Source organism: Ambystoma mexicanum, chromosome 13 (genome assembly GCF_040938575.1).
Source record: "Ambystoma mexicanum isolate Mex_15411 chromosome 13, UKY_AmexF1_1, whole genome shotgun sequence".
In the NCBI taxonomy this organism is placed as follows: domain Eukaryota; kingdom Metazoa; phylum Chordata; class Amphibia; order Caudata; family Ambystomatidae; genus Ambystoma; species Ambystoma mexicanum.
The window spans coordinates 816,417,265-816,432,765 of record NC_090938.1 but is presented as its reverse complement, the minus strand read 5'-3'; positions in this window follow the sequence as shown (position 1 = coordinate 816,432,765).

Below are 15,501 nucleotides of genomic sequence, written 5' to 3'. Positions count from 1 at the left end.
CACTGTGACCTGCCACCAGAGACACCACCCCCCTCTCCCCCCATATCAGAGGGCAAGAGCCTTGGGAAATGCAGCACCTCTGCAAGATCATAGATACCCAGCTCTCTCCTCCACTGTGGCCTGCCACCAGAGACCCCACACCCCCTCCCCCCACAGCAGAGGGCAAGAGCCTTGGGATATGCAGCCCCTCTGCATGATCATAGATACCCAGCTCTCCCCTCCACTGTGGCCTGCCACTAGAGGCCCTACACCCCCTCCCCCCACAGCAGACGGCGAGAGAATTGGGAATGCTGCCCCTCTGCATGATCATAGATGCCCAGCTCTCCCCTCCACTGTGGCCTGCCACCATAGGCCCTACACCACTCGCCCCCCAAAGCAGAAGGCAAGAGCCTTGGGAAATACAGCACCTCTGCATGATCATAGATACCCAGCTCTCTCCTCCACTGTGGCCTGCCACCAGAGACCCCACACCCCCCTCCCCCCACAGCAGAGGGCAAGAGCCTGGGGGAATGCAGCACCTCTGCATGATCATAGATACCCAGCTCTGTCCTCCACTGTGGCCTGCCACCATAGACCCTACACCCACCTCCACCCCCACAGCAGAGGGCAAAAGCCTTGGGAAATGCAGCACCTCTGCATGATCATAGATACCCAGCTCTCTCCTCCACTGTGGCCTGCCACCAGAGACCCCACACCCCCTCCCCCCACAGCAGAGGGCAAGAGCCTTGGGAAATGCAGCACCTCTGCATGATCATAGATACCCAGCTCCCTCCTCCACTGTGGTCTGCCACCATAGGCCCTACACCCCCCACCCGCCACAGCAGAGGGCAGGAGCCTTGGGAAATGCAGCCCCTCTGCATGATCATAGATACCCAGCTCTCTCCTCCACTGTGACCTGCCACCAGAGACACCACCCCCCTCTCCCCCCATATCAGAGGGCAAGAGCCTTGGGAAATGCAGCACCTCTGCATGATCATAGATACCCGGCTCTCTCCTCCCCTGTGGCCTGCCACCAGAGACACCACACACCCCACTCCCCCCACAGCAGAGGGCAAGAACCTTGGGAAATGCAGCACCTCTGCATGATCATAGATACCCAGCTCTCTCCTCCGCTGTGGCCTGCCACCAGAGACCCTACACCCCCCTCCCCCCCACAGCAGAGGGCAAGAGTCTTGGGAAATGCAGCACCTCTGCATGATCATAGATACCCAGCTCTCTCCTCCACTGTGGCCTGCCACCATATGCCCTACACCCCCCTGCCCACAGCAGAGGGCAAGAGCGTTGGGAAATGCACCACCTCTGCATGATCATAGATACCCAGCTCTCTCCTCCCCTGTGGCCTGCCACCAGAGACCCCACACCCCCCTCCCCCCCACAGCAGAGGGTAAGTGCCTTAGGAAATGCAGCACCTCTGCATGATCATAGATACCCAGCTCTCTCCTCCACTGTGGCCTGCCACCAAAGGCCCTACGCCCCCCTCCCCCCACAGCAGAGGGCAAGAGCCTTGGGAAATGCAGCACCTCTGCATGATCATAGATACCCAGCTCTCTCCTCCACTGTGGCCTGCCACCAGAGACCCCCCACCCGCTACCCCTCACAGCAGAGGGCAAGTGCCTTGGGAAATGAAGCACCTCTGCATGATCATAGATACCCAGCTCTCTCCTCCACTATGGCCTGCAACCAGAGACCCCACACCCCCCTCCCCCAACAGCAGAGGGCAAGAGCCTTGGGAAATGCAGCACCTCTGCATGATCATAGATACCCAGCTCTCTCCTCCACCCAGGCCTGCCACCAACGACTCTACACCCCCCTCCCCCCACAGCAGAGGGCAAGAGCCTTGGGAAATGCAGCACCTCTGCATGATCATAGATACCCAGCTCTCTCCTCCACCCAGGCCTGCCGCCAGAGACACGACACCCCCTCTCCCCCCACAGCAGAGGGCAAGAGCCTTGGGAAATGCAGCACCTCTGCATGATCATAGATACCCAGCTCTCTCCTCCCCTTTGGCCTGCCACCAGAGACACCACACACCCCCTCCCCCACAGCAGAAGGCAAGAGCCTTGGGAAATGCCGCACCTCTGCATGATCATAGATACCCAGCTCTCTCCTAACCTGTGGCCTGCCACCAGAGACCCCACACCCCACTTCCCCCACAGCAGAGGGCAAGAGCCTTGGGAAATGCAGCACCTCTGCATGATCATAGATACCCAGCTCTCCCCTCCACTGTGGCCTGCCACCAAAGATCCTACACCCCCCCCCCCACAGCAGAGGGCAAGAGCCTTGGGAAATGCAGCACCTCTGCATGATCATAGATACCCAGCTCTCTCCTCCACTGTGGCCTGCCACCAGAGACCCTACACCCCCCTCCCCCCACAGCAGAGGGCAAGAGCCTTGGGAAATGCAGCACATCTGCATGATCATAGATACCCAGCTCTCTCCTCCACTGTGGCATGCCACCATAGACCCCACACCCCACAGCAGAGGGTAAGAGCCTTGGGAAATGCAGCACCTCTGCGTGATCATAGATACCCAGCTCTCTCCTCCACCGTGGCCTGCCACCAGAGACCCTACACCCACCCCCACAGCAGAGGGCAAGAGCATTGGGGAATGCAGCACCGCTGCATGATCATAGATACCAAGCTCTCTCCTCCACTGTGGCCTGCCACCAAAGACCGCCCTCCCCCCCCCACAGCAGAGGGCAAGAGCCTTGGGAAATGCAGCACCTCTGCATGATCATAGATACCCAGCTCTCTCCTCCCCTGTGGCCTGCCACCAGAGACACCACACCCCCCTCCCCCCACAGCAGAGGGCAGGAGCCTAGGGAAATGCAGCACCTCTGCATGATCATAGATACCCAGCTCTCTCCTCCACTGTGGCCTGCCACCAGAGACCCCACACCCCCTCTCCCCCACGGCAAAGGGCAAGAGCCTGGGGAAATGCAGCACCTCTGCATGATCATAGATACCCAGCTCTCCCCTCCACTGTGGCCTGCCACCATAGACCCTGCCTCCTCCCCCACAGCAGAGGGCAAGAGCCTTGGGAAATGCAGCACCTCTTCATGATCATAGATACCCAGCTCTCCCCTCCACTGTGGCCTGCCACCAGAGGCCCTACACCCCCCTCGCCCCACAGCCGAGGGTAAGAGCCTTGGGAAATGCAGCACCTCTGCATGATCATAGATACCCAGCTCTCTCCTCTCCTTTGGCCTGCCACCAGAGACACCACACACCCACTCCCCCACAGCAGAAGGCAAGAGCCTTGGGAAATGCAGCACCCCTGCATGATCATAGATACCCAGCTCTCTCCTAACCTGTGGCCTGCCACCAGAGACCCCACACCCCACTTCCCCCACAGCAGAGGGCAAGAGCCTTGGGAAATGCAGCACCTCTGCATGATCATAGATACCCAGCTCTCCCCTCCACTGTGGCCTGCCACCAAAGATCCTACACCCCCCCACAGCAGAGGGCAAGAGCCTTGGGAAATGCAGCACCTCTGCATGATCATAGATACCCAGCTCTCTCCTCCACTGTGGCCTGCCACCAGAGACCCTACACCCCCCTCCCCCCACAGCAGAGGGCAAGAGCCTTGGGAAATGCAGCACATCTGCATGGTCATAGATACCCAGCTCTCTCCTCCACTGTGGCATGCCACCATAGACCCCACACCCCACAGCAGAGGGTAAGAGCCTTGGGAAATGCAGCACCTCTGCGTGATCATAGATACCCAGCTCTCTCCTCCACCGTGGCCTGCCACCAGAGACCCTACACCCACCCCCACAGCAGAGGGCAAGAGCCTTGGGGAATGCAGCACCGCTGCATGATCATAGATACCAAGCTCTCTCCTCCACTGTGGCCTGCCACCAAAGACCGCCCCCCCCACAGCAGAGGGCAAGAGCCTTGGGAAATGCAGCACCTCTGCATGATCATAGATACCCAGCTCTCTCCTCCCCTGTGGCCTGCCACCAGAGACACCACACCCCCCTCCCCCCACAGCAGAGGGCAGGAGCCTAGGGAAATGCAGCACCTCTGCATGATCATAGATACCCAGCTCTCTCCTCCACTGTGGCCTGCCACCAGAGACCCCACACCCCCTCTCCCCCACGGCAAAGGGCAAGAGCCTGGGGAAATGCAGCACCTCTGCATGATCATAGATACCCAGCTCTCCCCTCCACTGTGGCCTGCCACCATAGACCCTGCCTCCTCCCCCACAGCAGAGGGCAAGAGCCTTGGGAAATGCAGCACCTCTTCATGATCATAGATACCCAGCTCTCCCCTCCACTGTGGCCTGCCACCAGAGGCCCTACACCCCCCTCGCCCCACAGCCGAGGGTAAGAGCCTTGGGAAATGCAGCACCTCTGCATGATCATAGATACCCAGCTCTCTCCTCCCCTGTGGCCTGCCACCAGAGACACCACACCCTCCTCCCCCCACGGCAAAGGGCAAGAGCCTGGGGAAATGCAGCACCTCTGCATGATCATAGATACCCAGCTCTCCCCTCCACTGTGGCCTGCCACCATACACCCTGCCTCCTCCCCCACAGCAGAGGGCAAGAGCCTTGGGAAATGTAGCACCTCTTCATGATCATAGATACCCAGCTCTCCCCTCCACTGTGGCCTGCCACCATAGACCCTGCACCCTCCCCCACAGAAGAGGACAACAGCCTTGGGAAATGCAGCACCTCTGCATGATCATAGATACCCAGCTCTCCCCTCCACTGTGGCCTGCCACCAGAGACCCCCCACCCCCTCACAGCAGAGGGCAAGAGCCTTGGGAAATGCAGCACCTCTGCATGATCATAGATACCCAGCTCTCTCCTCCACTGTGGCCTGCAACCAGAGGCCCTACACCCCCCTCCCCCCACAGCAGAGGGCAAGAGCCTTGGGAAATGCAGCACATCTGCATGATCATAGATACCCAGCTCTCTCCTCCACTGTGGCATGCCACCATAGACCCCACACCCCACAGCAGAGGGTAAGAGCCTTGGGAAATGCAGCACCTCTGCGTGATCATAGATACCCAGCTCTCTCCTCCACCGTGGCCTGCCACCAGAGACCCTACACCCACCCCCACAGCAGAGGGCAAGAGCCTTGGGAAATGCAGCACCTCTGCATGATCATAGATACCCAGCTCTCTCCTTCACTGTGGCCTGCAACCAGAGGCCCTACACCTCCCTCCCCCACAGCAGAGGGCAAGAGCCTTGGGAAATGCAGCACCTATGCATGATCATAGATACCCATCTCTCTCCTCCCCTGTGGCCTGCCACCAGAGACCCCACACCCCCCTCCCCCCCACAGCAGAGGGCAAGAGCCTTGGGAAATGCACCACCTCTGCATGATCATAGATACCCAGCTCTCCCCTCCACTGTGGCCTGCAACCAGAGGCCCTACACCCCCCTCGCCCACAGCAGAGGGCAAGAGCCCTGGGAAATGCACCACCTCTGCATGATCATAGATACCCAGCTCTCCCCTTCACTGTGGCCTGCAACCAGAGGCCCTACACCCCCCTCCCCCACAGCAGAGGGCAAGTGCCTTTGGAAATGCAGCACCTCTGCATGATCATAGATACCCAGCTCTCTCCTCCACTGTGGCCTGCCACCAGAGACCCCACACCCCCATCCCTCCACAGCAGAAGGTAAGAGCCTTGGGAAATGCAGCACCTCTGCATGATCATAGATACCCAGCTCTCTCCTCCGCTGTGGCCTGCAACCAGAGACCCCACACCCCCCCATCCCTCCACAGCAGAGTGTAAGAAACTTGGGAAATGCAGCACCTCTGCATGATCATAGATACCCAGCTCTCTCCTCCACTGTGGCCTGCCACCAAAGGCCCTACGCCCCCCTCCCCCCACAGCAGAGGGCAAGAGCCTTGGGAAATGCAGCACCTCTGCATGATCATCGATACCCAGCTCTCCTCCACTGTGGCCTGCCACCAGAGACCCCACACCCCCCATCCCTCCACAGCAGAGGGTAAGAGCCTTGGGAAATGCAGCACCTCTGCATGATCATAGATACCCAGCTCTCTCCTCCACTGTGGCCTGCCACCAGAGACCGCCCCCCCCCCCACAGCAGAGGGCAAGAGCCTTGAAAAATGCAGCACCTCTGCATGATCATAGATACCCAGCTCTCTCCTCCACTGTGGCCAGCCACCAGAGCCCCGGCACTCCCCTCACCCACAGCAGAGGGCAAGAGCCTTGGGAAATGCAGCACCTCTGCATGATCATAGATACCCAGCCCTCTCCTCCACTGTGGCCTGCAACCAGAGACCCTGCACCCCCTTCCCCCACAGCAGAGGGCAAGAGCCTTGGGAAATGCAGCACCTCTGCATGATCATAGATACCCAGCTCTCCCCTCCACTGTGGCCTGCCACCAGAGACCCCACACCACCCCTCCCCCCACAGCAGAGGACAAGAGCCTTGGGAAATGCAGCACCTCTGCATGATCATAGATACCCAGCTCTCTCCCCCACTGTTGCCTGCCACCAGAGACCCCACCCCCCCTCCCCCCACAGCAGAGGGCAAGAGCCTGGGGAAATGCAGCACCTCTGCATGATCATAGATACCCAGCTCTGTCCACCACTGTGGCCTGCCACCATAGACCCTACACCCACCTCCACCCCCCACAGCAGAGGGCAAGAGCCTTGGGAAATGCAGCACCTCTGCATGATCATAGATACCCAGCTCTCTCCTCCACTGTGGCCTGCCACCAGAGACCCCACACCCCCTCCCACCACAGCAGAGGGCAAGAGCCTTGGGAAATGCAGCACCTCTGCATGATCATAGATACCCAGCTCTCTCCTCCACTGTGGTCTGCCACTTTAGGCCCTACACCCCCCACCCGCCACAGCAGAGTGTAGGAGCCTTGGGAAATGCAGCCCCTCTGCATGATCATAGATACCCAGCTCTCCCCTCCACTGTGGCCTGCCACTAGAGGCCCTACACGCCCTCCCCCCACAGCAGACGGCGAGAGAATTGGGAAATGCTGCCCCTCTACATGATCATAGATACCCAGCTCTCCCCTCCACTGTGGCCTGCCACCATAGGCCCTACACCACTCGCCCCCCACAGCAGAAGGCAAGAGCCTTGGGAAATGCAGCACCTCTGCATGATCATAGATACCCGGCTCTCTCCTCCACTGTGGCCTGCCACCAGAGACCCCACCCCCCTCCCCCCACAGCAGAGGGCAAGAGCCTGGGGAAATGCAGCACCTCTGCATGATCATAGATACCCAGCTCTGACCACCACTGTGGCCTGCCACCATAGACCCTACACCCACCTCCACCCCCCACAGCAGAGGGCAAGAGCCTTGGGAAATGCAGCACCTCTGCATGATCATAGATACCCAGCTCTGTCCTCCACTGTGGCCTGCCACCAGAGACCCCACACCCCCTCCCACCACAGCAGAGGGCAAGAGCCTTGGGAAATGCAGCACCTCTGCATGATCATAGATACCCAGCTCTCTCCTCCACTGTGGTCTGCCACCATAGGCCCTACACCCCCCACCCGCCACAGCAGAGGGTAGGAGCCTTGGGAAATGCAGCCCCTCTGCATGATCATAGATACCCAGCTCTCCCCTCCAGTGTGGCCTGCCACTAGAGGCCCTACACGCCCTCCCCCCACAGCAGACGGCGAGAGAATTGGGAAATGCTGCCCCTCTACATGATCATAGATACCCAGCTCTCCCCTCCACTGTGGCCTGCCACCATAGGCCCTACACCACTCGCCCCCCACAGCAGAAGGCAAGAGCCTTGGGAAATGCAGCACCTCTGCATGATCATAGATACCCAGCTCTCTCCTCCACTGTGGCCTGCCACCAGAAACCCCACACCCCCTCCCCCAACAGCAGACGGCGAGAGCCTTGGGAAATGCAGCACCTCTGCATGATCATAGATACCCAGCTCTCTCCTCCACTGTGGCCTGCCACCAGAGACCCCACACCCCCCTCCCCCCACAGCAGAGGGCAAGAGCCTGGGGAAATGCAGCACCTCTGCATGATCATAGATACCCAGCCCTGTCCTCCACTGTGGCCTGCCACCATAGACCCTACACCCACCTCCACCCCCCACAGCAGAGGGCAAGAGCCTTGGGAAATGCAGCACCTCTGCATGATCATAGATATCCAGCTCTCTCCTCCACTGTGGCCTGCCACCAGAGACCCCGCACTCCCCTCCCCCACAGCAGAGGGCAAGAGCCTTGGGAAATGCAGCACCTCTGCATGATCATAGATACCCAGCTCTCTCCTCCACTGTGGCCAGCAACCAGAGACCCCGCACCCCTTCCCCCACAGCAGAGGGCAAGAGGCTTGGGAAATGCAGCACCTCTGCATGATCATAGATACCCAGCTCTCTCCTCCACTGTGGTCTGCCACCATAGGCCCTACAACCCCCACCCACCACAGCAGAGGGCAGTAGCCTTGGGAAATGCAGCACCTCTGCATGATCATAGATACCCAGCTCTCCCCTCCACTGTTGCCTGCCACCAGAGACACCACACCCCCTCCCCCCACAGCAGAGGGCAAGAGCCTTGGGAAATGCAGCACCTCTGCATGATCATAGATACCCAGCTCTCTCCTCCACCCAGGCCTGCCACCAACGACTCTACACCCCCCTCCCCCCACAGCAGAGGGCAAGAGCCTTGGGAAATGCAGCACCTCTGCATGATCATAGATACCCGGTACTCTCCTCCACTGTGGTCTGCCACCAGAGACCCCACACCCCACAGCAGAGGGTAAGAGCCTTGGGAAATGCAGCACCTCTGCATGATCATAGATACCCAGCTCTCTCCTCCACCGTGGGCTGCCACCAGAGACCCTACACCCACCCCCACGGCATAGGGCAAGAGCCTTGGGGAATGCAGCACCGCTGCATGATCATAGATATCCAGCTCTCTCCTCCACTGTGGCCTGCCACCAAAGACCGCCCTCCCCCCCCCCACAGCAGAGGGTAAGAGCCTTGGGAAATGCAGCACCTCTGCATGATCATAGATACCCAGCTCTCTCCTCCCCTGTGGCCTGCCACCAGAGACACCACACCCCCCTCCCCCCACAGCAGAGGGCAGGAGCCTTGGGAAATGCAGCACCTCTGCATGATCATAGATACCCAGCTCTCTCCGCCCCTGTGGCCTGCCACCAGAGACACCACACCCCCCTCCCCCCACGGCAAAGGGCAAGAGCCTGGGGAAATGCAGCACCTCTGCATGATCATAGATACCCATCTCTCCCCTCCACTGTGGCCTGCCACCATAGACCCTGCCTCCTCCCCCACAGCAGAGGGCAAGAGCCTTGGGAAATGCAGCACCTCTTCATGATCATAGATACCCAGCTCTCCCCTCCACTGTGGCCTGCCACCATAGACCCTGCACCCTCCCCCACAGAAGAGGACAACAGCCTTGGGAAATGCAGCACCTCTGCATGATCATAGATACCCAGCTCTCTCCTCCACTGTGGCCTGCAACCAGAGGCCCTAAACCCCCCTCCCCCACAGCAGAGGGCAGGAGCCTTGGGAAATGCAGCACCTATGCATGCTCATAGATACCCAGCTCTCTCCTCCACTGTGGCCTGCCACCATATGCCCTACACCCCCCCCCCCCGCCCCCGCCCACAGCAGAGGGCAAGAGCCTTGGGAAATGCACCACCTCTGCATGATCATAGATACCCATCTCTCTCCTCCCCTGTGGCCTGCCACCAGAGACCCCACACACCCCCTCCCCACCACAGCAGAGGGTAAGTGCCTTGGGAAATGCACCACCTCTGCATGATCATAGATACCCAGCTCTCCCCTCCACTGTGGCCTGCAACCAGAGGCCCTACACCCCCCTCGCCCACAGCAGAGGCCAAGAGCCTTGGGAAATGCACCACTTCTGCATGATCATAGATACCCAGCTCTCCCCTCCACTGTGGCCTGCAACCAGAGGCCCTACACCCCCCTCCCCCACAGCAGAGGGCAAGTGCCTTGGGAAATGCAGCACCTCTGCATGATCATAGATACCCAGCTCTCTCCTCCACTGTGGCCTGCCACCAGAGACCCCACACCCCCATCCCTCCACAGCAGAGTGTAAGAAACCTGGGAAATGCAGCACCTCTGCATGATCATAGATACCCAGCTCTCTCCTCCACTGTGGCCTGCCACCAAAGGCCCTACGCCCCCTCCCCCCACAGCAGAGGGCAAGAGCCTTGGGAAATGCAGCACCTCTGCATGATCATAGATACCCATCTCTCTCCTCCCCTGTGGCCTGCCACCAGAGACCCCACACCCCCCTTCCCCACCACAGCAGAGGGTAAGTGCCTTGGGAAATGCACCACCTCTGCATGATCATAGATACCCAGCTCTCCCCTCCACTGTGACCTGCAACCAGAGGCCCTACACCCCCCTCGCCCACAGCAGAGGCCAAGAGCCTTGGGAAATGCACCACTTCTGCATGATCATAGATACCCAGCTCTCCCCTCCACTGTGGCCTGCAACCAGAGGCCCTACACCCCCCCTCCCCCACAGCAGAGGGCAAGTGCCTTGGGAAATGCAGCACCTCTGCATGATCATAGATACCCAGCTCTCTCCTCCACTGTGGCCTGCCACCAGAGACCCCACACCCCCCATCCCTTCACAGCAGAGGGTAAGAGCCTTGGGAAATGCAGCACCTCTGCATGATCATAGATACCCAGCTCTCTCCTCCACTGTGGCCTGCAACCAGAGACCCCACACCCCCCATCCCTCCACAGCAGAGTGTAAGAAACTTGGGAAATGCAGCACCTCTGCATGATCATAGATACCCAGCTCTCTCCTCCAATGTGGCCTGCCACCAAAGGCCCTACGCCCCCCTCCCCCCACAGCAGAGGGCAAGAGCCTTGGGAAATGCAGCACCTCTGCATGATCATCGATACCCAGCTCTCCTCCACTGTGGCCTGCCACCAGAGACCCCACACCCCCCATCCCTCCACAGCAGAGGGTGAGAGCCTTGGGAAATGCAGCACCTCTGCATGATCATAGATACCCAGCTGTCTCCTCCACTGTGGCCAGCCACCAGAGACCCGGCACTCCCCTCACCCACAGCAGAGGGCAAGAGCCTTGGGAAATGCAGCACCTCTGCATGATCATAGATACCCAGCCCTCTCCTCCACTGTGGCCTGCAACCAGAGACCCTGCACCCCCTTCCCCCACAGCAGAGGGCAACAGCCTTGGGAAATGCAGCACCTCTGCATGATCATAGATACCCAGCTCTCCCCTCCACTGCGGCCTGCCACCAGAGACTCCACACCCCCCTCCCCCACAGCAGAGGGCAATAGCCTTGGGAAATGCAGCACCTCTGCATGATCATAGCTACCGAGCTCTCCCCTCCACTGTGGCCTGCCACCAGAGACCCCACACTCCCCTCCCCCACAGCAGAAGGCAAGAGCCTTGGGAAATGCAGCACCTCTGCATGATCATAGATACCCAGCTCTCCCCTCCACTGTGGCCTGCCACAAGAGACCCCACACCACCCCTCCCCCCACAGCAGAGGACAAGAGCCTTGGGAAATGCAGCACCTCTGCATGATCATAGATACCCAGCTCTCTCCTCCACTGTGGCCTGCCACCAGAGACCCCACACCCCCTCCCCCCACAGCAGAGGGCAAGAGCCTTGGGAAATGCAGCACCTCTGCATGATCATAGATACCCAGCTCTCTCCTCCACTGTGGCCTGCCACCAGAGACCCCACACCCCCTCCCCCCACAGCAGAGGGCAAGAGCCTTGGGAAATGCAGCACCTCTGCATGATCATAGATACCCAGCTCTCTCCTCCACTGTGGTCTGCCACCATAGGCCCTACACCCCCCACCCGCCACAGCAGAGGGCAGGAGCCTTGGGAAATGCAGCCCCTCTGCATGATCATAGATACCCAGCTCTCCCCTCCACTGTGGCCTGCCACTAGAGGCCCTACAACCCCTCCCCCACAGCAGACGGCGAGAGAATTGGGAATGCTGCCCCTCTGCATGATCATAGATACCCAGCTCTCCCCTCCACTGTGGCCTGCCACCATAGGCCCAACACCACTCGCCCCCCACAGCAGAAGGCAAGAGCCTTGGGAAATGCAGCACCTCTGCATGATCATAGATACCCAGCTCTCTCCTCCACTGTGGCCTGCCACCAGAGACCCCACACCCCCCTCCCCCCCACAGCAGAGGGCAAGAGCCTGGGGAAATGCAGCACCTCTGCATGATCATAGATACCCAGCTCTGTCCTCCACTGTGGTCTGCCACCATAGGCCCTACACCCCCCACCCGCCACAGCAGAGGGCAGGAGCCTTGGGAAATGCAGCCCCTCTGCATGATCATAGATACCCAGCTCTCCCCTCCACTGTGGCCTGCCACTCGAGGCCCTACACGCCCTCCCCCCACAGCAGACGGCGAGAGAATTGGGAATTGCTGCCCCTCTGCATGATCATAGATACCCAGCTCTCCCCTCCACTGTGGCCTGCCACCATAGGCCCTACACCACTCGCCCCCACAGCAGAAGGCAAGAGCCTTGGGAAATGCAGCACCTCTGCATGATCATAGATACCCAGCTCTCTCCTCCACTGTGGCCTGCCACCAGAGACCCCACACCCCCTCCCCCCACAGCAGACGGCGAGAGCCTTGGGAAATGCAGCACCTCTGCATGATCATAGATACCCAGCTCTCTCCTCCACTGTGGCCTGCCACCAGAGACCCCACACCCCCCTCCCCCCACAGCAGAGGGCAAGAGCCTGGGGAAATGCAGCACCTCTGCATGATCATAGATACCCAGCCCTGTTCTCCACTGTGGCCTGCCACCATAGACCCTACACCCACCTCCACCCCCCACAGCAGAGGGCAAGAGCCTTGGGAAATGCAGCAGCTCTGCATGATCATAGATACCCAGCTCTCTCCTCCACTGTGGCCTGCAACCAGAGACCCCGCACTCCCCTCCCCCACAGCAGAGGGCAAGAGCCTTGGGAAATGCAGCACCTCTGCATGATCATAGATACCCAGCTCTCTCCTCCACTGTGGCCTGCAACCAGAGACCCCGCACCCCTTCCCCCACAGCAGAGGGCAAGAGCCTTGGGAAATGCAGTACCTCTGCATGATCATAGATACCCAGCTCTCTCCTCCACTGTGGTCTGCCACCATAGGCCCTACAACCCCCACCCGCCACAGCAGAGGGCAGGAGCCTTGGGAAATGCAGCACCTCTGCATGATCATAGATACCCAGCTCTCTCCTCCACTGTGGCCTGCCACAAGAGACACCACACCCCCATCCCCACAGCAGAGGGCAAGAGCCTTGGGAAATGCAGAACCTCTGCATGATCATAGATACCCAGCTCTCTCCTCCACTGTGGCCTGCCACCAGAGACCCCACAGCCCCCTCCCCCACAGCAGAAGGCAAGAGCCATGGGAAATGCAGCACCTCTGCATGAGCATAGATACCCAGCTCTCTCATCCACTGTGGCCTGCCACCAGAGACCCCACATCCCCCTCCCCCCACAGCAGAGGGCAAGAGCCTTGGGAAATGCAGCACCTCTGCATGATCATAGATACCCAGCTTTCTCCTCCACCCAGGTCTGCCACCAACAACTCTACACCCCCCTCCCCCCACAGCAGAGGGCAAGAGCCTTGGGAAATGCAGCACCTCTGCATGATCATAGATACCCAGCTCTCTCCTCCACTGTGGTCTGCCACCAGAGACCCCACACCCCACAGCAGAGGGTAAGAGCCTTGGGAAATGCAGCACCTCTGCGTGATCATAGATACCCAGCTCTCTACTCCACCGTGGCCTGCCACGAGAGACCCTACACCCACCCCCACAGCAGAGGGCAAGAGCCTTGGGGAATGCAGCACCGCTGCATGATCATAGATACCCAGCTCTCTCCTCCACTGTGGCCTGCCACCAAAGACCACCCCCCCCCCTCCACAGCAGAGGGCAAGAGCCTTGGGAAATGCAGCACCTCTGCATGATCATAGATACCCAGCTCTCTCCTCCCCTGTGACCTGCCACAAGAGACACCACACCCCCCTCCCCCCACAGCAGAGGGGAGGAGCCTTGGGAAATGCAGCACCTCTGCATGATCATAGATACCCAGCTCTCTCCTCCACTGTGGCCTGCCACCAGAGACCCCACACCCCCTCTACCCCACGGCAAAGGGCAAGAGCCTGGGGAAATGCAGCACCTCTGCATGATCATAGATACCCAGCTCTCCCCTCCACTGTGGCCTGCCACCATAGACCCTGCCTCCTCCCCCACAGCAGAGGGCAAGAGCCTTGGGAAATGCACCACCTCTTCATGATCATAGATACCCAGCTCTCCCCTCCACTGTGGCCTGCCACCAGAGGCCCTACACCCCCCTCGCCCCACAGCCGAGGGTAAGAGCCTTGGGAAATGCAGCACCTCTGCATGATCATAGATACCCAGCTCTCTCCTCCCCTGTGGCCTGCCACAAGAGACACCACACCCCCCTCCCCCCACGGCAAAGGGCAAGAGCCTGGGGAAATGCAGCACCTCTGCATGATCATAGATACCCAGCTCTCCCCTCCACTGTGGCCTGCCGCCATAGACCTTGCTTCCTCCCCCACAGCAGAGGGCAAGAGCCTTGGGAAATGCAGCACCTCTTCATGATCATAGATACCCAGCTCTCCCCTCCACTGTGGCCTGCCACCATAGACCCTGCACCCCCTCACAGCAGAGGGCAAGAGCCTTGGGAAATGCAGCACCTCTGCATGATCATAGATACCCAGCTCTCTCCTCCACTGTGGCCTGCAACCAGAGGACCTACACCCCCCTCCCCCACAGCAGAGGGCAAGAGCCTTGGGAAATGCAGCACCTATGCATGCTCATAGATACCCAGCTCTCTCCTCCACTGTGGCCTGCCACCATATGCCCTACACCCCCCCCCCCGCCCACAGCAGAGGGCAAGAGCCTTGGGAAATGCAGCACCTCTTCATGATCATAGATACCCAGCTCTCCCCTCCACTGTGGCCTGCCACCATAGACCCTGCACCCCCTCACAGCAGAGGGCAAGAGCCTTGGGAAATGCAGCACCTCTGCATGATCATAGATACCCAGCTCTCTCCTCCACTGTGGCCTGCAACCAGAGGACCTACACCCCCCTCCCCCACAGCAGAGGGCAAGAGCCTTGGGAAATGCAGCACCTATGCATGCTCATAGATACCCAGCTCTCTCCTCCACTGTGGCCTGCCACCATATGCCCTACACCCCCCCCCCCCCCGCCCACAGCAGAGGGCAAGAGCCTTGGGAAATGCACCACCTCTGTGGCCTGCCACTAGAGGCCCTACAACCCCTCCCCCCACAGCAGACGGCGAGAGAATTGGGAATTCTGCCCCTCTGCATGATCATGGATACCCAGCTCTCCCCTCCACTGTGGCCTGCCACCATAGGCCCAACACCACTCGCCCCCCACAGCAGAAGGCAAGAGCCTTGGGAAATGCAGCACCTCTGCATGATCATAGATGCCCAGCTCTCTCCTCCACTGTGGCCTGCCACCAGAGACCCCACACCCCCCTCC